At 34.3% G+C, this 26,798-nt stretch overlaps 1 pseudogene; it reads left to right on the top strand.

Moving 5' to 3' along the window:
- The first annotated feature begins 548 nt into the window (after positions 1–548).
- The window catches only part of LOC130854277 (40S ribosomal protein S11-like), a 36,842-nt pseudogene continuing 10,592 nt past the window's right edge, over positions 549–26,798 (top strand).

The raw sequence follows: 26,798 nt of genomic DNA, 5'->3' as shown, positions 1-26,798 counted from the left end.
TGCCCCCACAGAGATGTTTTTAAAAAAAAAATCAAAACCAGCATGTCTAAAACTGATGTCATCATTTCTATTCTTCCAGCTAAACTTGCTCCAGTTTCCGTAGAAATGACCATGTCAGTGTCTGCCATTACTATCAACCCAGATGTTAACGACTTGAACTATAGCAACACAAAACAGAACATACAAATGCAAATTTGTGAGTCACCCTAGACTCCTCTCCATCCTGATATTACTAGTTTAGGCCCTAATTCTTTCTTTTTAGGATGACTGAGACAAATTTCTACCAGGAGCCATCGCCACTAGACTATCTGCCAAATCCACTTCCCATACAGGGAAAATGAGTGACAGGTAAAAACACCGATAAGATCATTTCCCACTTAATCACACTGCAATTTATTTGTTTATGTATCTATTACTCTCTCCATACATTAAACTCTATGAAAGAAGGAGCAACGATATTATTTTTCTCATGATTAGTGTCTGGAGCAGTAATCATTAAGGGTTTTGAATGCATAAAAATATTTTTATTTAGAAATAGTTGATATAAAATGGCAGTCGAAGCTGTGGCAGCAAGGTATGTCAAAATTTAAAGAAAAAAGAGGATCCAGAAAAATAACTTTTGAAAAAAGGAGATAAAAGGAGATAAAAGTAGATACAACTGTGAAGGGTATTAAGAAATACATAACATAAAAGAATCAAAGGAAAGTAATATTTAAGGGAAAAATGTTTTGAGAAGGAAGACTTATTTACTTACTTTACCTCTGTAAGTACTAAACTATGACCACCCTCTCCTTGACATAAGCTGCTTTTTCCTTCTTCTTGTCAGCCTGAAATGTTCCCTTCCTGTTTCTCTAACAGCCGTGTACACACTGCTGTCATCCACAGTTCCATCCTATACCTGCTTCCCTTCCCACTCAGGCCAATCTCCCTGGGAAATTATTCCAATTCTAGCATATAAACGATCATTTATAGCACAGTGACTGCCAAGTCTGTATATCCAGCCCTCTTTGTGACTGTGCTCCAATCCTCCAATCCAGCTTTCAGCAAGATTATAATACATCCATACTTCCAAAACGAAAATAGCCCTCCTCCCAAATGTGTTCATCCTATTCCTCCTGTCTTCTATAGATCTTGTTAAAGGTAATGATTCTTTTTTACTTCACAAGCTTGAAATGAGTTTCATCCTTGACTCCTTTCTTTCTTATATTCCACTCTATGTCAGTCACCATGTTTCATCAGCACTACCTTCTAAATGTCTTACGTTTTCTCCACGACCATTTCTACTTCCACTGTTTTCACTCAGTTCTTCAGCATATGTTGTATGGATTATTGCAGTAGATTCAAACAGGTATGTTCACCACAATTTCTCCTAATCCAAAGTATCCTTCACATGATTGTCAGAGAGAATTTTCTAAATTATAGTGTGAACAAACTCATATGTTTTAAAAAAGCAACAAATAAAAACATCTTAATGATCAGAGAAAAATTTCCAGATTCATGAATATCTTAAACATGGACCCTTAAAATATGGCCGTAACTATATTTTTTTTGTATCATCTTCTTCAAATGCTTTTTCCACATCACAAAAACAAATAGAAAAATTCTCAATTTTTTAAAAAATTCAACATGGCTTGTTATATTTCCATGCCTTTGTAGAATCTGTATTCTTGTCTTGAAATTTTCTTCCTCTGTCCATATAAAAGTCGGTTTTTGGAGAATATTTGCTTATCCTTGAAGAATTGTTTTAAATGTCACCCCTATTGTGGAAATCTTTTCAGATTTAAAAGTGTTAAATCCAACTCTTCAGAGATGAAAGCCTCTGGTCTGTAGCTACAAGCTATGCATTCTTACAAATTTATATCTGTGATAGCCATTTAAATTGTGATCTTAATAAAAGTTGTCTGTTCAAAAGAAAATTACCTCTAGTTACTTTTCCTGCCCTCTGAATTATCTCATCGGTATAGAGTTCGTCTTTTGAACCTTATTAGTTTTTCAATGAGCGTTTGCATTAATTTCACTGTTAATGTTAAAGGAAAACCCATAGCTTTGGAAAAACCAAATATATATATTTGTACCATAATGCATTGCTTCGAGCTAATTTATATCAGATGCTCAGCCATTAGATAAAGAGGCATTTCTTGATTGGAAATAAAACAATGAAATCACTATCAAGAAATTGGTTCAATTTTTTCCCTTTATTTTGTCTTGCTAAGAAAATAAAAGACACAAGTTTTGCCTTATAGCGGTGCTATACTGACACTATATTTCCCCCCACCTGAGAGCTACGATGCATAAGTAGCAACAAGCAAATAATCAAGACTCTCACTAGGCAGAGACACATCCAGTCTACAGCTGACAGTCCCTGCCAAAATGCCTTCTGCTCCAAATTTTGGCCAGAGCAACCTGGTGAAAAAGAAAGCTGTGTGATGCAGAAGGGGAACCAAATGAAATCCTATCATGCTAAGCATCACAATTGTAAAGTCAGGATGAATAAGAAGAAATGAAAAGCTATTCATCGAAGCTGCCTCCACATGGGACAAATGATTCTTATGCTTGAAGTAGATTTAACTGTCCCCAAACGGCAATTTCACTCTCGCACAGGAAATGAAAATAAAAGCAAGCAAGCAGCCAGTTAGAAACAGTCACCACCTTCTGGGTACAGCCGCTTGAGAACTGGTAGAATATGTAGCGCTGTAGGATCCATGCAATTATAAAAACATCTGAACGGGATACTTGAAAATGATCTTTAACTCTACTGGGGATGTTGAAATGACTTTTTTGAACTTTTCTCATTTTTTCTCAAGTTTCTTTTTCCTGACTCTCTGAGGTAAATTATGACTTAAATGTCTCATGCTAGGCTTTCTGTTTTGGATTTGGGGGCTTAACATAATTTTATTTTGTATATGTTGAGAGGTTTTAATAAATTGTGTCAACCAGAAAAACAGTGGGAATCATTGTTTCAGATGTGAAGTGACAGCCTGCAGGCCTAAGCTGTTATTACTTGAAATTCCATTGAATTCTAAATTTCAGCACTCTTTTTTGTTTTTCGATTCAGCTGTTCATGCTTCATGTATGTTTGCTAATTACAGAATTTAATTCTTGAAGCCCAAGCGTTGTATAGCAATTAAGGCCATGTTGTAAATGCAAAAGCCTGTGTATTTGGAATCAGATGACTGAGCCTTTTTATTCATTATGTTTGTCTGTTTGTGTGTGTGTGTCTTTGCCTGTTCAGGCTGCTATAACAAAATACCATAGACTGGGTAGCTTATAAACAGTAGGAATTTATTTCTCACATTTCTGGAAGCTGGAAGTCTAAGATTAGAATGCCAGGAGGGTGTGGTGAGAACTCTCTTCTGGATTGCAGACTTCTCCTTGCACCCTCACATGGCAAGAGGTAAGGACCTCTTTTACAAAGGCATTAATCTCATTCAGGAGGGCTCCATCCTCAGGACCCAATTATCTCCCAATGTCCAACCTCCACATATAATTACACTGAGCATTAAGATTTCTTTTTTTGTTTAAAAAAATTTTTTTTTGGATCCCACTGCATGGCATGTGGGATCTTATTTCCCCAACCGGAGATCGAATCCAACCAGAGATTGAACCCTTGCCCCCTACAGTGGAAGTGCGGAGTCATAACCACTGGACTGTCAGGGAAGTCCCAGCATTAGGATTTCAGCATATGAGTTTGGGGGGACACGAACACTGAAACCATAGTAGTGTGTGTGTGTGTGTGTGTGTGTGTGTGTGTGTGTGTGTGTGTGCGCGCGCGCGCGCACGCGCGCATGTGTGTATAGTTCTAATTGGATCTGCCACTTACCAGCTATGGTAACATGGGTGGGTCCTGACAGTCTCTCCGTTTCTGAATTTTCAAAATATTTATATATTAGCAAGAAAGCCCAGCATACTCATATCACAGATTTGTTGAGAAAATCATGAGATCATGTGTTAGGTCATTTTGTAAATTTTAAAGTAATACACACATGAAATACCTTTCTACTTAGATGGCAGCACTGTTTAAAATACACTGAACTAGGGGGTCATGTCACTTAAAATTCTAATTTCCCTTCTATTACTTATTTGTTTTATGCCCATAGGTGAGTCAATGAACCTTTCTAAGCCTCTTTTACAGGGAAACTGATTTTGTGGCTCATGATTATTTCAAAGACACATATTGGTTTCATTTCTCCTTTTATAATTTTTAGTTAGCAATTACGACAGTGAGCAAATTAGGTGTTGTAACATATTGAACACAGATTGCAAGATTAGGAAGATCCTCAAGAACCCAAGATTGTAATAAAGATCAAACATGATCTAGCTGTGGGTCATATGATTATAAATGTTTACTATCTTAATACAGAGTTCACTCTTGCTATGGCCCTTTGTTCATAGTGCTTACAGTCTAAGTTATTTTCACGTATCAGAGATGAATATGGTGGTTCAATCATGGTGCCTTTAGACTCCCTGAAACCAAAGGCACAAATTTGATATTTGTGTCAAAACTTAGAATTGTGATTTGGATCAGAGAACAGAGTAGCTAAAGCTGGTAATAATAATAGTAATTTATACTTAAATGAGCACATGCTATATTTCAGGTAGTCTTCTAAAATGGTTTATATGAACATGTGATGTCATCTTCACAATATCCCTAAGAGATAAACACTGTCAGTATGTTAAACTTTACAAATGGAGAAACTGAAGAACTGTGAGGTTTAGTTCACATAAGCAGTAACAGACAAAATTTAGGTGTGAATAAAGGCAGGACTCCAGAAAACCACTGTATTATACTAGCTAAGAATCAAGATCTAACTACTTAAGCTAACCTGAAAATACGTTGGTCTTATTAGTCTATACCTAAAATGGTAAAAATCATACCTTAGTCTAGCTCTTCTAATAGGTGAAGTTTCTAATATCTCAAGGGTATTTGAATGAGAACATTCAAGTTATTATAAATACATGCCTCTATGTGATGGATTCTCAGTCAGCTCAGGCTACTATAATAAAACACCATAAACTGGGTGGCTTATCAACAACAGAAATTTTTTTTTCTCACAATTCTGGAGGCTGAGAAATTCAAGACCAAGGTGTTGGTCAATTCTGTGCCTGGTGAGGACTCTCTTTCTTGTTGCAGCTGGCTGTGTTCTTTCTGTGCCCTCACATAGAATTAAAAACCAAGGATCTTCTCATTTTGAAGACCGTCTTTCCTTTTCTTCAGTCTATCAATTACTCAGATTTGTTTCAGTTTTGTGCTCTCTTTGCTATGCCTATTTTTTACAATGTTTAGAGTATGGTTAAGTCTTTTATGTGCTAAAATGAAAAGATGCTTCTCTTGTCATAGATTAGTTGACCATAGGTGTGTGGGTTTATCTCTGGGCTTTCTATCCTGTTCCATTGATCTATATTTGTTTTTGTGCCAGTACAGTATTGTCTTGATTACCGTAGCTTTGTAGTATAGTCTGAAGTCAGGGAGTCTGAACATCCCAATGTTCATTGCAGCACTATTTACAATAGCTAGGTCATGGAAGCAACCTAAAGGTCCATTAACAGATGAATGGATAAAGAAGATGTGGAAAATATATACAATGGAATATTACTCAGCCATAAAAAGGAACGCAATTGGGTCATTTGCAGAGACGTGGATGGACCTAGAGACTGTCATACAGAGTGAAGTAAGCCAGAAAGAGAAAAACAAAGATTGTATATTAACACATATATGTGGAATCTAGAAAAATGGTATAGATCAACCCATCTGCAAGGCAGAAATAGAGACAGATGTAGAGAACAAACATATGGACACCAAGGAGGGAGAACGGGGCATGGGGGGTTGGGGTGAGATAAATTGGGAGATTGGGATTATCATATATACACTAGTATGTATCAAATAGATGACTAATAAGAAAAAATAACAAATTGTACACTAAATATATGCAGTTTATTGTATGTCAATTATATCTCAATAAAATTCTTTTTAAAAGAAAAAAAGATGTTTCTTACAAGCCTTTTAATTCTTCAAGATATAACTTATCTCAACTTTAACCATCATTTTTCGAGGAGTAATTTATATTTACTTCTTTCCTACCTACAAGTAATATTTGTAACCTAGCTTCGGCTCAAACATTAAATGAAAATAAATCTCTTAAAAGTTGTAACTGTGCTCATCATGACACGATATAATCTTTCCTTCACAGCTTTTTCCTCCTTTACCTCTTTTTAGCACTTGAATGTGATTGATACTGTGCTCCTAGTCTTTATTTACTCTCCTTTAGATTTCAAAGCATTTCAGAATGCAAACTACTACCTCTGTATCCACCCTCTACATGCCTCCTTAACTGATTCTTTTTTTCATCCACCCAATCCCAATATGTGGACATTCCCTGTGGTTCTGTCATCTGCTTGGGGCTCTACCTACTCCTCCCCCTTTGCGTGACTAACTCCTATTCAGTATTCAGGTGCCACATTCAAGGGTTTTTTTCCTCAGTGTAACAAAATATCCAGGGATGGGGGCTATCAAACTTTAATATAATGGAATCATTACTTAAAAGTAGCTGAGTAGGGTGATGAGTTCATTACATAAATATACAGCCATTGGAAGAACAATTTTTTTGGCGGTGACTTCTAGGAGTTTGGTCATGTTATAAGGGGGGAAAATGGCTATATGAGTGGATCCAAACAGCTGTAACACTGAGATTCAGGCCAACTTTGTCAAGTAGGTACCACACTGGGGTTGGTAGTGATGTCTGCACCTGTGTGTTTGTGTGTATCTTGATAAATTATACTTTATATATCTCAGAGTAAATAGAGATTAGCTTCTACTAGTTTTAACTAAATTGACCTCACAAAATGGACAAAGAAATCCTGCAAAAAATATAGATTAAAGATTATTTTGATATTGTTAGTAAAATCAGACCAGAAGTAAATGGTAGTATTAATACTTCTACTTCTAGTCAGAAATCCTGATAAGACACACATTAAGGACTAAGTAATGATGGTCCAAAAAGTTCTGAACAATTTGTACATAAAGAAATAGAAATTAAGAAAAACATTTTTGAATATACAGATTTATATTCTTTAATGAAGAAATTCACTATATTTATTGCAAGATGCCAATAGAAAAATATTGCATATTTTAGCTTGGTTTTAAATAATGTCAAATTTACACAAGACTTCTAAGTATAGTACAAAGAAGCCTATGTAACTTTGACCCAAATTCACTGATTTTCACCATTTTGTGAGATGTGCTTTACCATTCTTCCTCTATATATGTATATATATGTATTTTTTTTTTTCTTGAGAGTTAGTTGCAGACATCATGTACTTTGCCTCTAAATATTCAGCATGTATTTGCTAAGAACAGGAATAATCTCTCAGATAACCAGGGTACAATGATTGAATTCAAGAGTTGTAACACTTATACAATCTGACACTACACACTGTATACTATTATTTACTATACACTCCGTATTCAATTTACAAAAATTTTCCTAATGATACCTTTAGTGGCAATTTGCCCCTTATCTAGGATTGTGGATTACATTTAATCTCCTTTTTAATAGCTCCTCAGCCTTTTTCTTTTAAAAGTTCAGCCAGTACTTTGTGATTGTTCTTCACTTTGGTTTTGTCTGCTACTTCTTGATAATGGAGGTTCAAGTTATTCATTTTTGGCAGAAATCTGACATAAATGATGCATATTGCTTAGTAAATCATATTAGGAAACACATACTGTTGCTTTGTCCAATACGGTGGTAGTAAATCTTATTGAATAATTGCCTACCAGATATCTCCCCTATAAAGTTGTCCATTTCTCTTTGTAATTAATTAATGAATAATCTGTGAGAAATATTTTGAGGCTATGTAAATATCATGTTCCTCAGCAAATTTTCACCCAATAGATTTAGTAGCCATTGATGACTCTTGCCTAAAGCAATAATTAGGTTTTTTTGCAAAACGGTAAGGAGTATATTTTAAAAATAAATACTGTATCTAAAACATTAAACAACACTTCAATTTGACAGCTTTTTATCCCATTTTAAATACATTAAATAAGACTATTTAAATGTGTATTCCATTCTTACCTCATTCATTATAATTTTAAAATGTTTGAGCATATTTTATATCGAATCTATAATTTAGGTGGCAGTATCTCTAAGTCGTAAATAAACATATAACTTTAGATATGTCAGCAGAATAATCTCAAAAACATTTTATTTTCTAGAGTTCTTTCCCAAAGATTTTGGGAAATTTCCATCCTGGGTCACTTGAAAAGGACATGGAAAATTCTGTTATTAGTTCTTTAATTTTATTTCCCACAAACACTAACTTTTATTGGATATTTAAGACATCATGCTTTAGTGTAAAATTAAGTCATTCAAATTGAGATAAACTTAAATGATCTTGAAATACTTAAATGCTGCTTAATCTAAATACTAAAATGTAATGCGTAGGAATGGTAGAGAAAAGATTCTACTCAAAGACTCACTTTGTTACTTATAACTTCTCAGAAGGCAGACTTGCAAAATTCCCACCCTCCTCTGCTTCCTTGGTACTACTGTCATTTAGTCTAGTAATAAACATGATTAAGAGTAGTACTTGATGAATTAGGACTATAAGCTATGGCCAAAATAGCTTGTTTTGGCTCTTGAATCACATTTAAATTGACTTAGTACTTTGAGTACGGTACTCAGGAAGGACTTGTTGCTTTCATCAGAATTAGCTTTCAAGGACAGGTTGGTTAATTCTAACCTTGCCCTGTAGTCTACTTAGCTCTGATTCCCTTTCAAAAGAAGCATCTTAGTCTTTCATAGGACAAACAATCTAGTATATACTAATTTTTGACTGTCAATAAATTTCGCCCAAATGATACTGGATATCCTAAGCAAAGATTAAAGCCCTTACTAAAAGTCTTCATCTTGGGGGTTTTGTTAATAGTGTTCAAACATCTTTATCTTACTTCCCTTGCTACATCATAAAACATCATTGGCAACATGGTAGCAAATGTGGAATGGAACACTACACTTCATAAAACTATGAAGCAAATACAACATCAGGTCAAAATCTATAAGGTATGACCACATACCAAAAAATAGGAAATGTGTACTCTGCTAGGATCCGGGAATACTACATGAACAAGACTGAGCAGTCTCTGCTCTAAGGAAAGCTACCTTCAAATGAAACATAGAGCTAGAAAAAAAATTCAAAGGAATGAATTCATTTTAAATTACTACAAAAAGGGTAAAAATGCCTAGAAAAAGTGTAACAAGAACTTTTCAGTGTATATATAAAGAAACATAAAATTCTGTTGAGGAATATAAAGAAATACAGCAGTAAATAGAATGGCATATTTTTAAAATAAATAATAGAACTAAATGTTGGAAAACTGTCCATTTTCCCAACATAATATATAACTTTAATATCATTGCAATAAAAAAGATATATACACATACATGCATACTTGTGTGTGTTTGTATTTGTTTGTATATATATATATATTTGAAATAAAGTAAATGAAAATAGCCAGGAAAATTCTGAAAGAGAAGAGAATGGAGGGCATTGGAGGAAACAGCTCTATGAGATATTTAAACTGTTTAAAATATATTGTAATTAAAGCATTTCAGGGCTGATATGTAAGTAGAAAGACAGATGAATGAACACAATAGAAAATTCAGAAAAACATCCTTATGCATGGGCAACTTAACATACCTAACCCTCTTTTGTAACACTAATTCTTTATAAGAAAGTAAAACATGCAGAAAAGTGTTAAGATGAAAAGCCTATTACCATTTTATTTCATGGCAAAATATTGTGATTTGTTCCCTGACTTATAAAATCACATTAATTTTCATGTATTATATACAACATATAACATAGATTATATGAATAAACTAAATGAAAACATAATAGTTAAAAAATAAATTACATTTATTTAAATGAAATTATAGTTATTTAGTGTGAATTGTCCAAAATCATCTAAACACTTCATATCTATGTATTTAATTTTATATAGATTATACCACAATAACTTGTAAGTCAATCAGAAACATACCAAGAGTATGTAGGTCATTAAGGTTATATTTTATAATGTTTTAGCAGATATTAATGTGAGAAATCTTGATAGCTAGAATCCCTGGCTAAAAGGGAAGTGTATAAAATGTTAGCATAATAGTCACATGGAAATCATATAGTATGCTTTCTTTAATTGAAAAAAAGAAGTGAAAGACAAATCAAAACCCAATTTAATTGATATTTAAATGGTATTTAATTGATATTAAATAATCTTTTATATTTTTATCCTATACTCAATTATTTTTATATGGCTTTTAAAGATGTAATCCTTTTAACAGCTTATAATTGACTCCCACAAAATTTCTGTGCAATGGAACTAATTATGTTTCTTGCTTCCTTCTTATTTGCTTCTAGGCAACTTATATTTGATATTCCATGGATATATAGTGATATATTTATTTCAGTTTACATCAAACTTCAGAGAATGTAACAAAGCACAGATATAGTCTTAAGCAAGATGGGTAGCTATGAGCAGAATCATCTGAGCAGTCTTACACCACATTGTTGCATTTGATGGACTGAGTTCTTACGAATTAGGAAAATGAGTGACTGATCCTTTAAAAGCTCTTTAGAGAAAAATTTTAAGAAAGTAACAATATATTTTTTTCAAATACCTCCTTAAGTATGTATAAAATTTGTTTTTCTGTAAAAGTCAATTCCGGAAAATAAGTAGGAGCTTTTGTGGACAAAGTTAATGTAACTATGATTAGAAAACATCAGAATTGCAGGCATCATCTACTTTTAATAAATTCATCATCTACTCTTATTGCTTAAAAGTGCATTACACATGCATTTTAATTTCACTGTGAATGGGATCTTTTGCATACCCTTGACAGCAGAGAGACAAAGTCAACGCTGTCAGGAAAAGAATCCACGGAAGCTCCTGCTGAGTGTGCAGCAAGCTGTCCGAGTTTTACATGAAGAGGTCAGGATTTTCTAGGAGAGTCACTTTCCAAGTATAGCATGCTTTCAATAATTAGTATCCTGACCACTCAGGAGATGGTTGTAGACACAGCTGTTGTCTAAGGTAGCGGACACATCAATGGCAAGCCACTAGGTATTGATTTGTGCGGTGGCATCCTTCTAACTATGTCATCTGAGTGAAAGAAGCCCCAAATTAACCAATAATAAAGTGTTAGAAGTTGTAGTAGCTGCCCTCTTGGGACTTGTTCTAGAAAAGTATAGATGCCCATCCCCCACCCAGGCCATCAATCCTGCTAAAGGACTCACAGTGACATTAAGTTGACCAGTAGGACAATGTAAAGACTACAATAATACTATATCCCATTTGGGGTGTGTGTGTGTGTGTGTGTGTGTATGTGCCAGTTTTATACCAGTTTTCTGTATGCAAATACATAATAATGTATGCATATCTATGTAAATAAAATATACATACATGCTATCATGATCTGAAGAATTCTTAACTAATGAGAATCATATATAACAATCAAATTGTCAGGCATTAGACATCTTTCATAAAACAAATCCCATTACTTTGATAAAACTAATTGCAAAGCCCAAAACTAAGTTATATTTCCATTACAATTGGATAAGGATAAATTCCTTGGCAAGAGTTGCTTTTTTGTTGTTGTTTTACTTTCTGATTTGACTATATTTTCTATTTTAAATATGGGCCTTATCTACAAAGTTTATGAAGAGATCACAAATAAATCAGAATTAGACTATACTAATACTACTAAAGCCAGAGGCCACATGTGTTTCAGAAGCAGTCAACAAAAAGATTATAGTTACATCTATTTTGGTCCAAATTATCCTTTGACCCATCATTATATTAAAAATATTCATTTGCAAAATTTTTGGATATTATTTTATAATTTGATATTAGCTTTCAGAACATACATTTTCTTGTGTTGGTCTCCACATTTTTGTAGAACTGCATGGATTTACCCTTTTAGCTTTTGCCTGACCAAAAATTAGGATTCCATCTTACCATTTGACCCATCCCCCCTTGCCTCAGATATATGAAGTTTGTCCATAATGGGGCTTTATAAAAACAAAACTTTAGAAGACAACGCTTACTTTTAAAAAAGTAGAGGCTGACATCAACAGGAATGATACTGACATCAATAAATATAGGGCACAGCTTGCAATGGCTTTCCATAACCATATAAATGCTTTAATAATCTATTAAAAAACTACCATTCATTAATTCATCTAAACTTATTTGCATTCCAGAATATAACAACTTGGATAAGATAATTCAATAATTTTATTATTTCCTACATGTCAGTATCATAGTAATTAAGTTTGGCAATGATACTTGAATGATGAGGTATATGTTTATTCTCCTGGAATCTGGGCAAGGGCTTGTGACTGCTCCAATGAATTGAAGTGATACCATGAAGCTGTCTAGGTTTATTCATAAAAGAGATTCAGCTTTTGGCCTGCCCTGTTTCTTTAGACATAAACCTTTGGAACCTGAATGCCATGCAATGCTGGCAACCCTGCAGACGCCATCCTGGAGAGATGATGTGAATAAACAACAAAGAGAGACCTGCAGGAGGCACTCCATCTATTTGTGTCTTCTCAGACCAGGCGCCAGTCATATGAGGGAAGACACCTTAGAGAGGACCCCAGCCACAGTCACCATTTGACTGCAACTGCCTGGGCGTCCCCAAGCTAGAACCGTCCAGCTGAACCTCTCCTAAATTGCTAACTCATGGACATCATGACAGGTAATACGTTTTTATTTTTTTGTTTTAAGCCACTATGCTTTTGAATAATTTGTTACACAGCTACAGTAACCAAAATATGTACCAATCATTACACAAAAAAATGGAAAAATAAGACTGTCTCAAGATTTCTGGAAGTTATCCCACCACCTGCATTAGATGCTCCTTTTAATTTAAATTGTACATTTAAATTAAATTAAATTTTAATTTAATTTATTTTTTAAAGCACTTGCTTATTAAAACACATATTTATGGATTCTTCCCCAGATTAAAGGAGTTAGCATCTTTTGTCCTGAAATCCCTGAAATTAGTTCTCTCTCTCTACGTATACAATATTTGTATTAATGCTTTTGAGTAGTCTCTTTAAAAATGATGGGATTTAGGAGATCTTGCAGCCTGAGAAAAACTCCAAATTGAAGAGGGCAGCAGCCATTGCAGAAAGATCACAAATTTGGAATCAGACAGATCTAAGTCCCACTTCACTGACTCCACTACCCACTTGTAATGATGCAACTTAACTATCTTTGTCTCAGGTTCTTTGTCTATAATATGGGGATGATGGCTACCTACCTGTTATCAGAGTTGCAAGCATGAAACTACATGGAACAGCATATAAAGAGAGCCTAACTCATTCGTCACTTAACACTAATTCTTTCCATTTCTTGCCGTAGTTGTAATACTCTAAATAGACGTAGCAAATGTTCAGGAACACACAACTAGCCAAATTTAAGATAAAAAATATTTTTTTTTTTTAGAATTGAATATATTAAAGAATGTAGTCATTGTTTTATTAAAGGTTTCTTTACAAAGCTTCCCAACCCCCCCCCCCCCATCCCTCAGTTTGGCTTCTTTCATTTGTTTATTTCCATATGGCTAATACCAGATATGATTTTCTTAAACTTGAGTTATAGTTGCAAGGTTTACAGAGAGATAATTGGGTACCATTTGATCCTCAGAAAAAATTATGAAATTAAAATGCAATCCTGAATCTTAAATAATTTTTGAATGTTTTGTTTTTTTTCACTCATCACAGAATCCATAGGTTTCTTTTTGCCTACATTTTTAAATGTGACCGTAAGAACATAAAGAGATAAATTGAACAAATGAAGATCACATGTCAGTGTATGTTACTTGATGATATTGACTTTCTTTGAAAATTCCTTAGGAAAGTTTCCTCAACCAAAATGTATTTGAAAACTTCTCAAATTTTACCATTGAAATAATATCAAATATATCAGCAGTATTGTCAGCAATGAATATCAGAATATAGATGATATGCAAATATTGAAATCTTGGCATATACATATCTGATTGAGACATTATCATTTACCCTGCACTCATGTGTTACCATATGCCCTCATGTTCTATTTAATAAACTTTCCTGAAAACATAAACATTTTTTTTCTGCAAAACTTACTGGCAATTGGCAGTCTTCAGAAGGAGGAGTGACATTAGTTGGACTATAACACCAGGAAATATAGGCCATCAGTCTGGAATCTGAAACACTTCTGGAAAAGTGGCAATTTCCAGGAGTAGCCCTGACAAGGAAAAAAAAAAAGGCACAGCTCTTAAGGTGTGCTTTCATACTCGAGCCACAGGAAATTCTATATAGATCCCATGGATGCTATTCTGTAAGATCTAGTCCTACAAATATGGGCAAGAAGCCAGGTGGGCTACCACAACCATTATGTTAACATAACACACAGCTTTGCATCTAAAGCTATTTCTAGGCATACATATTTATTCTTCTTATTTCCTCAAAACCAGGCGTTTCAGTGAAAACTGTGTCTTAGATGTACTCTCATTCATCACATTAAAATTTCTTTAATAGCTTTAGTATACAACTTTTCCAGAAAGACTATCTTTACAACAATTGACCCTACAAGTCTAGACTCCAGGGGGATAAAGTCCGGAGATGTACTTAAGTAGCACTTTGAGTCCAAAGAGACTTGGCACATTAAACTAATAAAAAATGACTGTAAAACCATCTGTAAACATGAAGTGCCATATAAATGCTTATTAATAAGCATTTTTCTTCAATTTATATTTATTTTTATTCCAAGATGTCTCTTAAAAAATGCATTATGGTTTATCGTGTATAATGTCTTTCAAACAAATTATATTCAAGTCATTTTACAGAGTTAAATACATGTCAGTATATGGCATAAATTATAGAAGGACACTTTGAATGGTAAATGAATTAGTGCATTCAGTCATAAGGCCAGAGAGAAATGGGTTGTGTAAGCGTCTGGTTTGAAATATCTAGACTCCCTGGAACCAACACTTCAAATCCCAGCAGGCATGCTCTGTCCTTCATTCTTCTGAGATGAGTCCATTCAGTTTACAGTCTGCTGGTTTTTTGAATGATCCCTTGAAACAGTAGGCATGTCTGCTCTGTGTGAACATTTTACAGAGTCAGTGTAAGGAAAAAAAAATATTCATGAGAATTTAAACAGAACGAAGATATTTTATGTGGGTAATATTTTAGTGGTGAAGAGAGGCTGACTTAGAACATAGCAGGAGTGAGGGATGGAGAAGAATATTCAAAGTTTTAAAAGAGAAAAGAGAAGTTAGTATCTGACTGACTGCTATTACTGACCCCTAGAACTGTTTTTAAGTATAAGGAAATGGATTTCAATATAATGATAGACTTTACAGCAGCGTGGAATTGACCTGCATGACATAGTTGATATTTTGGATTGCCTTATGATTTTTTATGAAGCATTAATCTGAATCTGTAATGAAAAGCATTTATTATCTAGACAAAACTTATAAGGTTTTAAGTATGAGGCAGAAGAATAGGGCACTATAAGGTAATAAAAAGAACACAAGTCACATTTGAATGTAACTTTTCTAAAGACGTGAGCATGGTGCTGCTAAGTGGTGATTTTCAAGTTTTCCCAGCCTCCAAAAACTCTGCCAAGTGTCACACATATGATTATAAAAAAGTGGCATTCAAATATGCTAATACAAGGACTTTAATCTTTCTCAGATAATGGCATGTGTTGGATTTCCTCAGATACCTATCAGGGTTATGAGGATGATTATAGCATAAATTAAAACTGGGAATGGACATGATCCCAGGCTACTCCTTTTCCACTTTGAGACACTCCACAAGTCCTGGTGGTAAATACAAAGCTAGGATAATCTAGGTGTATCTTCAAATTTCATCAGTAGATTTTGGCCGACCAGTGATTGTGATCAACTGTTTAAGAAAAACTCATTTTTCTTAAAACTAGTATCAGACATTTTACTTCTCTAAGACGCCTCCATAAATCTACTTCTTTAGGCTTGTACTGTTTCTCAATCCCTGCTATTATCTTTGCAAATGGCTATAAAACAACCCATAGTACTGATGAGGTGCCTTACAGACAAGCTAGAAAACCTATCAGCTTGTCCTGAGAAGAATAAGTTAACAGAAATAAAATAGAAGCATGAGACCAACCTCTGGATTTTATTAAATACCTCTTCACTATAATGCAGGTATGCTTATGGCAGTCTTGAAGCAAGGTAACCATTGCTGTCTATGGCTATACGAATAAAGTAGAATCATATTATCAAGTAAATAGATACATTTCTGCTCTTATTTTAATTTTTTCACCTAGACAATGCTTGCTGTTTTTTCAAAACCCAAGGTTCTTCTCTATCAAGAAGGTTTCCCTAAAAATAAATACTGTATGCTAATGCATATATATGGAATCTAAAAAAATGGTACTGATGAACCTAGTGGCAGAGCAGGAATAAAGACACAGACATAGAGAATGAACTTGAGGACACAGCGGAGGAAGGAGAAGCTGGGACGTGGTGAGAGAGTAGTATGGACATATACACACTATCAAATGTAAAATAGATGGCTAGTGGGAAGCTGCTGCATAGCACAGGGAGATCAGCTCATTGCTTTGTCACAACCTAGAGGGGTGGCATAGGGAGGGCGGGAGGGAGGCTCAAGAGGGAGGGGATATGGGGATATATGTACACATATAGCTGATTCTCTTTGTTATACAGCAGAAACTAATACAACATTGTAAACAATTATACTCCAATAAAGATGTGAAAAAAAATAAAAAAGAAGGTTTGCCTAACTCACCTCTTTGGTTTAGATCTCCTCCTATAGTTCTAACAGCATCCATGTGTCCCTCACATATCTCATGTCAGTTATTATCACATCTCTCTCTGTCTTTCTCCTCTATTTTACATCCTCAGTCTGAAGTGAACTAAGGGTAACACTAGCCAATAAAAAGAATTAAATATTTTAATAAATAAATAAATCATAAATCTCTTTCACAATTGCCCCTAAATTCCCCCCTTCCTCTGATGTGCACATCCTGTCTAATCTCCTGCTTTTGAGTGTGGATATGATGGGATATCACTCCTGTGATTAAGTTATTAATCAGTTAGTTTTGAGCTAATCAGAAGGAAGCTTATCTGGTGGGCCTGAACTAATCAGATGAGACTTAAAAGGGACTTGGCCCTTCCTAAATCAGAGAGATTGGAAATGTAAGAAGGCCTATAGAGGGGACCATGTGGCAAAGACCTGAAAGGGGTCTCTATGAGCTGAGACCAGTCCTCAGCCAACAGCTAGCAAGACAATGGAACCTTAGTCCTACAGCTACAAGGAAGTTTATTCTGCCAAAAACCTGAGGGAGCTTGGAAGTGAATCTTTTTTTCATCAAGCTTCCAAATAGAAATATAAGAAGCCAATACCTTGATTTCAGCCTGTGAAATCCTGAGCAGAGGACTCCACTAAAATGTGCTGACCATGGAAACTGTGAGATAAAATTTTGTTGTCTTATACTACCAAGCTTATGGCAATATTTTATTCTACCATAGGAAAACTAATACAGAGACTTTCCTAAATCATCCTACTAAAATTTGCAAACACTACCCTACACTCTGGTCTTGCTCAACCCTCTTTTCTGTTTTAGTTTTAAATAATGTTATCAACCCCTATCTTACTACATAATTTATGTATCTATTTTGTTTATTTTCTATTTATCCCTTTCACCATGGAAGTTCTGTGTGGGAACAGGTTTTTTTTTTATTGTTATGATTCATTTATTTTTATAACCCCAGTAACCTCAAATATGGCCTAGCATGTAATAGCAGTCCATATTTGTAGGATAACACATGCATGTGAGAGGAATAAATATATAAAAACCATATTCAGCATGTCTACAGCCTGTATTGGAGGCTAGCTTATACAATAGAACTAAATACATAAGTAAAAGAAATATAATAAACAATACAAATCATCCTAATACCTTATAAATTCTGATTGGAGTCAAGGAAGAAGACTGAATCAAATTCCATAGAAATGTATAGAGTTACTGGCAACTTGTAACTGATTAGGATACACCATGTAGGAAATTCATCTGATCTGTGATTACTGATTTGCATTTTTAACTTGAATTACAAATAACATCAATAGTTAGTAATTTGAATTTTTAACTTGTGCTACCTTTTTCTTAACTATTCATTTGATCACTAAGTGCATTTAAGCTATAGATTTCCTGGCCAGGTGGGCAAAAAAAAGAATATTTTTTAATCTAAATTGCAAACAGTGATACAGAGGTAAAACAGAGATAGGAGCTTCAACTATCAGTATGTCTGCTGATTATTTCATTAAGGTAAAAGAACAGCTTTTACTTTTTGTAAAATTTTAAAATATAAAGAGCTCAATTATGAGAATTGTTTTTATGCATCTAATGGTTAGTCAGAAGTAACTGGTGTTTGAAATAGAAGTGATTGATAGCATGGAAAAATAAATAACATTTCAGTATTCATAGCCAGACAAACATTATTATTAAGAGTTAAAGGCGTATCCTATAGTATGGTAAGATAATTTTCAAGAATGACAGGGGAACGATAGATACTGTCTCATAACTAGTATTATAGGCAAGAAACTATATCAACAGTTTGGTAGGTCCTCAAATTTAGAGTTTCAAATGGTCTTGAAAAGTTCAATTTGACAAGGAATAGCTAAAATAACAAGTGCTTCTTCTTAGCAGATTTTTATCTTCACCTTTGATTTTTTAATGTATGCTCACAATGTAGACTATTGGGCATAAAATTAAAGACAAATATTAAAGGGGCATAAGATTTTTTAAAATGCCAGAAGACCACCAACAAAGAACAATAAAAAGGAATTCAGTGGTAATTTATATAATGAAGGCAGACAAGGAAGAGACAGACCCAAGTTTGAGAGCAACAGAGTAATCTTTTTGGATTACCGAAAAAAAAAGAGAGAAAAACCCCACAAATAAACAGTAGTTATATGTCAATTACACCTCATTAAAGCTGGAGAAAAAGAAATAAAAAAAAAAAAACAGTAGAAATTTTGAACTCCCCAATTTTTTTTTGTCTACTCTGCCAAGGAGAATTTTCTGGAGATTTTAAAAAGGTACACAAATAGTAATAGAAAGAACTTGAAGTTGTAGGTATGTAAGAAAGTATAAGAGAATTTGCTATTCTAAAGTATTCACGACTCCAAGAGCAGAAAAATTTCATGCCAGCCTGAGAGAACCATCCGATAAGATTCCTGAACTACTGCTCATCTTTTCCCATGCTTTAAAGTCAAATATATATTTTCCAGATCAACCAGAGAACAAATTATTTTCTACATATTCTAAGCAGAGGAAGTAGAGTAAAGCATGAGGTAGTATAGCTCGTTAGTAGAACTATGTATAATTCTCTGTTGTGTGGTAGGCACAATTTTAAGAGGATGTCGAATAACACATACCCTGTATAATGCCTTCCTCTTGAGGATGGGCATGATCTGTGACCCATTTTTATGGATGCAACAAAAGTGATGGGATATCGTTCCCATGATTGTGTTCCATTATACAGCAAAAATGAGGGATTCTGCAGGTGAAATTACAGTCTCTAATCAGTTGATATATTTTTTAATAAATTTATTTATTTATTTACTTTATTTATTGGCTGCCTTGGGTCTTCGTTGCTGCATGCGGGCTTTCTCTAGTTGCAGAGTGGGGACTACTCTTCATTGTGGTGCATGGGCTTCTCATTGTGGTGGTTTCTCTTGTTGCAGAGCATGGGCTCTAGGTGCATGGGCTCTAGGTGCATGGGCTTCAGTAGTTGTGGCACATGGGCTCAATAGTTGTGGCTCATGCGCTCTAGAGTGCAGGCTCAGTAGTTGTGGTGCATGGGCTTAGTAGCTCTGTGGCATGTGGGATCTTCTCGGACCAGGGCTCGAGCCCATGTCTCCCACATTGGCAGGCAGATTCTTAACCACTGCACCACAAGGGAAGCCCAGTTGATTTGTAATTAATTAAAGAGGAGATTATTCTGGGTGGTCCTGGTCTAATCAGGTGAGCCCTTTAAAAAACCATTAGAACATCCTTGAAGTCAAAGATTCAAAATGTTATTATCAGAGACTCTCTCACTTCATGTCCTTGAAAAAACAAGCTGCTATAATTATATAGTCACAAGAAAGTGAATTCTATCTACAAGTTTGTATGCACATCCTTCCCTAATCAATTCTAGAGTTGAGAATGTATCCCATCCAACATCTTGAGACTCTGAACATAGAACCTAGTTAAGGTGTACTCAGCCTTCTGACCTACAGAAACTGAAACAATAAATGGGTGATGTTTTATGCCACTCAATTTACAGTAATTTGTTACACAGCATAAAAACTAACATAATGGGTGCTGTAGATTGATTGTAAAAACTCCCCAAATCTTAATCTCTTTCCTGTATTCACACCCTTTGCACTGACTGAATAGCTTTCCATTAAGAGTTTAGTTTCCACTTTGAATCTGATCTACATGGAAGCAACCTAAATGCCCATCAACAAATGAATGGATAAAGAAGATGTGGCATATATATACAATGGAATATTACTCAGCTATAAAAAGGAATGAAATGGAGCTATATGTAATGAGGTGGATAGACCTAGAGTCTGTCATGCAGAGTGAAGTAAGCCAGAAAGAGAAAAACAAATATTGTATGCTAACTCATATATACGGAATCTAAAAAAAAAAAGGGTACTGATGAATCCAGTGACAGGACAAGAATAAGGATGCAGATGCATTGAATGGACTGGAGGACACGGGGTTGGGGGGGTGAAGGGGAGGCTGGGACAAAGTAAGAGAGTAGCATAGACATATATACACTACCAACTGTAAAATAGATAGCCAGTGGGAAGTTGCTGTATAAGGAAGGGAGATCAACTCGATGATGGGTGATGCCTTAGAGGGCTGGGACGGGGAGGGTGGGGGGAATCACGGAAGGGAGGGGATATGGGGATATGTGTATAAATACAGCTGATTGACTTTGGTGTACCTCATAAACTGGTAAAATAAATAAATTAAATAAATAAATTTAAAAAAAGTTTATTTTCCACTTTGAATCTGATCTACATGGTGACTCAATTTAATCAATAGAATAAGGCAGATGAAATGTCGTATCATTTCAGAATGTTCTGTTTTATTCCTTTGATCTTTGCCCCTGTTGTGAGAGCAAGTCTGAGGTGAACTTACTGGAGGATGAGTGATGACGTGGAACAGATCCTAACTGTTTCAGTTGAGGACAGCCTACACCAGCCTACATACCGCTGTCTCTAACATATGAGAGAAAGCCTTGCCAAGATGGGCATATCTGCACAATTGACGAAGAGCTAAAAAGTTTGGTGAAATTTACTTGACTAGAAGCTCCAGTATTTGTTTGTATAATATAGCTGACAAAAAAATTGAATGAGTTTAAGCAGCCATGACAGCTGTGCATCATCTAAAAAAAGGGAAACATATTTCTTACTTGCTTTTAGGGTGCTTAATTGAAATAGAGTGTTTTGAGAACTACTGCTAATGTGTGGGCTTTGCTGAAATTATTTTCCTCAAAAGGAGTTTATATAATCATGGGAATTTGAAACCATATTCATATAGAAATAGATTTTTTTAAGACATAATGAAAAAATACAGATAATGAGATTGCATCACATTGGAGGCCTTATTATGCAAAAGAAATCTTCAATTTTTTTGGTGTGGCTAAAGACCAAATATTTCTAACCTACAAATGAAAGTTCCAATAGAAAAGATGCTGATTCAATTAAAGCAGTAATGTTCGAAAACCTAGATCATAAAGAAAAGAAAAGAAAAAAAACTCTTAGAAACCAGTGGCTTTCCAGTGGCTAGAAATTGCTTAAGCCTGGAATTACTATTTCTCATACCATCCCTGGAGCTGGGACCTGGGATTACTGCCCCCATGCCATTGGTAGAACTGATGTGCTGGACAGATGGTAGGACCAGATGACTTCTAATATTACTTCCAAATTTAAGGATGTTTATTAGATTGTATCTTGGAGCTTGATTTTAATTATATTAACATAGCCCCTCATACTATAATTTACTTTTGCATTTTCTAAACTCTTACTCTTTTAGATAGTTCCATTAGAATTAGTATAGTAGCAGCTTGGGAAATAATTTCAAATATAGAATATATCATGAGATGTAATAATATTGTCAGGTCTGGCCATTAAAGTTTTCTGTACAGATTATACCAAAAAACAATATGCATAAGTTACTTATTTTAGGATATGAGTTTCTTTCTCTCATTTTGAAATTCAAATACATAAATATATCAAAACAGACATATTCTTAAACTCTCAATACAAAGAACAGCAACATGCATTCAGATTACTTTTTAGGTAGAATAAACAGATCATGAATATTTATGTGGTTTGGAAAGACTTGTATTCCACACTCTGTAAGGCCAACCATATAATTATGCAAAGATCGTTTCACTTAAAATTGCAAATGCCATATTTTAGTTTGTGTTCAACAGTTTTTAATGCATATTGATAATGGAAGGAAATAGCTTCTATTTAAAAACAATACATTTAGGTTGGAAAAATGCCATTTCAGCGTATTTTAAAATGTTAAAATAGCTGGAATTGTGTTACGGTAAGAGCTAACAAAGGTCCAAATGCTGACTGATGTTTAAAAACTAGACATAATTGCCTCTATTGAAGAGAATATACTTCTAAGATTTAGTCTGATAAGTTCCTATGCCCTGATTTATGCACTTATTGTGTTTAGCTTGTTCGGTTTGACCTGTACATAGAACAAAGTGAATGAGGAACGCCAAATAAAGATTATTATGAGTTAGGAGCAGAGTGATGTATCTCTAATAGGAAATTATATGAATGGCAATTTAGTTCTTTTATCTTGTTCTGTGACAGATCATGTAATTAATCTTTTAAAAAAAGAATTTGCAGTCATAATCTCTACGTAATACTCTGCTAGACATTTGGGATGCAAAAAATATGTTACCAGAAGGGATGAAGAGGATGCCTACAAAATATACAGGTTATAATACAAGGAACAGAAGTATTTTAGTAAAAGACAGGGTGGTAAGTAAAATACTAATGTCCTCATGTTCTGTTAAGTAGAAAAAAGATGGGCTTAGGAATAGGACATCATTTCAAGTTCAGGGTGAACCACTTTTTAGCTCTGGGTCCTTGCACAAATTTTTTGATGGCTTTGAACCTCAGTTTCTGTGTTTATAAAATATACGAAGTGAGGCATTTGTTACATAGGAGAACTTCTTTGTATGCTAGTTTCCACACTTTCTTCTCCTTCTCCTCCTCTCATCTCAATGAGTCACCCTAGCCCAAGCCAGGGAGCCACTGCTCATTTGGCACCTGGAATTCGGGTCCTCTTTTTAATCACCATTAAAACTGAAAACACCCATTCTGTATTTGCTGTTGCAAAATATTTTCCTCTCCTCACTTAAGTTTAGAGGCAATGCTTTAAATAGAGCATTTTTACAATAAATATATTATATATTTAAGGAAACCTTTAGATAGGATTGAAAATATTTTTACTTTCTTAGTGGAAAGAAAAAAATCCTCAATAACTGGCATTAATGTCAGAGGGCAAAAAGAACTTGAGGAACAGTTTTTTTGTAAGTATACTCTCCTGAAATGTGGAGATGGATTTCTTTTGTCTCAAAGATTTAATCTTTATTCCAATTTAGGTTAGGTTTTAAGATTAAAAGGGCACACAGGGATCATTTGGTCCAGTCCTCTGCTTTCAGACTGACAATTCATTATTACGGCAATTCACAACTGAAGCAACTGAGGTTAAATTGAAAAGGGGAGGGGAGTTTCTGTAAGAGGACTTGAATAGCATTTATCAAGCTACAATATGAAGTTGCAATAGGATGTTCCACTGTGGTTTGTGTTGTTTGTATTTCCTATCTTCTCAACAAACTTCTAACACCTTGTTCAAGATTTTAGGGCACTTCTTTTGTTCTCCTATTCTGAAGATTTTTCTATCCAGCAGTTAAAGAGTTATAGGTTCTATACAAAGCAAGTTAAGTCATTATACTTTTTCTGGCAGGAACTGGCTAGCTATTTACCAATTCTGTCTCTCTCTTCCTGGAGAAGAAATTAAACTATACAAATAAACTACATTTTCCAGCGTCTCTTGTCATTAGTTGTCAGAGTGACTGATTTCTAACCAATAGAAAGCAAGCAGAAGTGATGGGTGCCATGCTTCTTTAGAACAATTTCTCATACTGGATCTTCTAAACTCTTTGTCCACCCTGGTGAACTGGGATGGAGACCACTGATGACTTTTGAAATAACTTGTTACAGGTAGAAATACCAGATTAAAAGGGTTTTAGGTGATAGCCACTTGTTTGGTAAGACCAGCATTGGATTCTCTCCTATATTAGCAAGAAAAAAAAGTCTATTTTATTAAACAACTGAGGTTTTGTGGTTTAACCATGTTAATTGTTAACATTATCATATCCATGAAGTTTCATATCTAAGTCAAATGCTTTGGGGAAACACATATGTTTTTTCTGCTATTGATTTAAAATACATTTGTTTTAGCTGTATGTGTATATGTAGATATAATACATATACATACATCTTGTATATACAGTTTTATATTTATTATATATAATACATACATGCATTATACATGTATTAATATTATTATATATAATGCTTATATAATCTATATAGCACTGACAGGAATCAAAGGGAAAAGACTGAGCTACTGCACTGTAGATAAGAAGAACTGCAAGATTTACGTGTAGCACCAGAAAAGAGAGCATGCCAAACATGAAGCCTTACAACTGAAGAAGAGTATGGAGTTGAGTGTTGTGTGAGAAGAAAAGAAGAATTTGAAATATTGGAAAATACAGCCTCTCGGACATTTAATGTGATACCACAAGAAGCACTGTGTGGTATGGGGGAGAGCAGCGATCATTGACTGGTGCTATCATAGTTATTTGTTCGACTGGACAAGGAGGGCCTTTCCAACCTGAAGCATGCAACGAGGAAAGAGGTAAAGGAATATTGTCAAAATCACTTCTAACTCCCGCCAGTAGAGGCATCACAAGTGGCTTGGTGTACACATGTACCAGAATCAAGGATTTCAGAAATAAAGAATCAAAATGGGAGAGGTCTTGAATTTAGGCTATGGATGTGGAAAATTAAGATAGAGAGAAAAGAGAGGGTTTGAAATATGCCATTAAAAATTATCCGTGAAAGATGAAGGTTTTATTAAAAATCTATCCTTTGCGGTGCTAAAACCTTGAGAAATATTTGTTCATAAGAAAGACAGTACCATTGAAAATATTATTTGACCTTGTTAGTGCAATAAAAACTATTCCAGTCACTAATGTATCTTGAACTTGGCTTTTATATATTAAAATAACTAATTCTTATCCTTGAGGAAGTGTCTGAAAACTAAAACATACAGTTGTTTGCAAAGCCATTATTACAGATGAAAATTCTTGGAGTTTTATAATTGCAAATTAGTGTACGGTAGTCTTTTCACACACAACTGATCAGTGTATTTCATTCTGGAAAAATAATCAGGTACATATGGACATATGAATAACAAACAAAGCAGCTACTAGTTAAGACCATTTGTCTTAGAGCTAGTTACCTTTGGAATCAACTGAGTTTCTGTACTAGTGGTCACGATTTCTGGAATGATTTTGTTTTTCATCAGTAAGCCTCAGTTTTCTGACATCCAAAGTGTGGGTAAGACTATCTCATAGAGTGATTTGGAAAAACATGAACTAATATTTGTAAAGTTTTGGTTCTTATTAAGCCAGGTACAAATGAAGCTCTACCAAAATCATTTAAAACCTTAGTGAACACTAACATTTTCATCTCTTCTCCAATGGAAACCTCAGACAGGGTTCTGTGTCTTTACACGGATACACATATAAGTATATATGTACATGCTTATATATTCTTGTATAAGAGTATATGTATTTATACATATATTTGTTCATATATACATATATGTTATGTAAGTTCTGTGTGTGTGTGTGTGTGTGTGTGTGTGTATACATACTTATGTAAAGAAACAGCAAGAAAGATCTGGATTCTCTGTTTACAGATATATAGTGAAATAAAGCAAATAGATACTAGTAGTATCAGAATTTACAGAAGTAGACAATGGAGGCTAACTATTGCTGGTAACAGTGACATGAATATTTAAGCTTACACTAAATGTCAGCATTTCTAATCCTGAGAATTAAAGACTCAGAGTACATATAAATTTGAAATATTCCAGTGATTGAAAGGGTCTTCTCAATTATATATTTACTTTAATATGCAGATATATGATCAATTTAACAAAACCTCTGAGGAAAAATTCCAAAAACTATAATTATAGTCAGATATGTATCATTAGCTTTGATATGGTTAAACTTCACTTAACATACATTTCTTCAGGTGTAAAACAGATTAATAGTTTACCCACAGGATCTTCTACGGCTGTCATAATTATGAAATCATGAAAATTATGATTAGATGAAAAATTGAAATTAAAATGCTATAGAATATTTGATGATATTACCATTATTGTCAAAGATATAATACCAAGAAAACTGGATCCATAAACTTATATAACGATTTTTGTTAAGAAGGTCATAAACAGAAAGCAGTAACTACAAATGGAAAAGGGGCAATGATGGTTAGATGTTTGTCTTTCAGAAGAACCCTGGGAAAATTAGGAAGGATTCCAAGCAGAGGCATAAAAATAATATTTAAGAGAT

The sequence above is a fragment of the Hippopotamus amphibius genome, chromosome 5 (assembly GCF_030028045.1).
Source record: "Hippopotamus amphibius kiboko isolate mHipAmp2 chromosome 5, mHipAmp2.hap2, whole genome shotgun sequence".
Classification (NCBI taxonomy): domain Eukaryota; kingdom Metazoa; phylum Chordata; class Mammalia; order Artiodactyla; family Hippopotamidae; genus Hippopotamus; species Hippopotamus amphibius.
This window is presented reverse-complemented; position numbering and strand designations above follow the sequence as displayed.